Source organism: Lathyrus oleraceus, chromosome 6, assembly GCF_024323335.1.
Source record: "Lathyrus oleraceus cultivar Zhongwan6 chromosome 6, CAAS_Psat_ZW6_1.0, whole genome shotgun sequence".
Lineage (NCBI taxonomy): Eukaryota > Viridiplantae > Streptophyta > Magnoliopsida > Fabales > Fabaceae > Lathyrus > Lathyrus oleraceus.
Genome location: NC_066584.1, coordinates 4,226,979 through 4,227,498, shown reverse-complemented (window position 1 = coordinate 4,227,498; position 520 = coordinate 4,226,979). Strand labels below are relative to the sequence as shown.

At 28.3% G+C, this 520-nt stretch overlaps 1 non-coding gene across 1 annotated transcript; it reads right to left on the bottom strand.

The window, feature by feature from the left end:
* Positions 1 to 231: 231 nt before the first annotated feature.
* On the bottom strand, positions 232 to 304 carry TRNAR-ACG (transfer RNA arginine (anticodon ACG)). The gene has a single exon. It is a non-coding gene; the product is annotated as a tRNA-Arg (tRNA).
* Positions 305 to 520: the final 216 nt, after the last annotated feature.

Below are 520 nucleotides of genomic sequence, written 5' to 3'. Positions count from 1 at the left end.
GTTTTCACTTATCATCATAGAACCAAAATAAACAATAAGGAGAAGAATTGGTACTCTAAAATTTATTCAAATGATTAATAATATTCATAAATATAAATCATTTTCAAAGATTTATATATTAAAAACATATATTTTCTAGATATTTTGAATAAAAAATATATGAGATATTATATTTTCATTTCAAATAAATATATACTTTATTTTATGTAAAAAATGTCTTAATTTGATAAACGACTCTGCTGGGGATCGAACCCAGAATCTCTGGTTCCGTAGACCAGCGCCTTATCCATTGGGCCACAAAGTCTTTGTGTTTTTTGCAAGTGTGTAATTTGTTAATATAAGTACTCGTTTTATTTCTTTATCTTTGTCGCGGTGAAGAGTCGGAGACCAAGCTATTGATTAGACTTGTCTCATGAATCAAAATATCACCACCGAACTTTAATTTATCCAAGGGAAGGGGAAAAGATTCAAAAATAAACCCAATATGTATATGCAAAGCTAGAAGATTAAACTTAAGCTA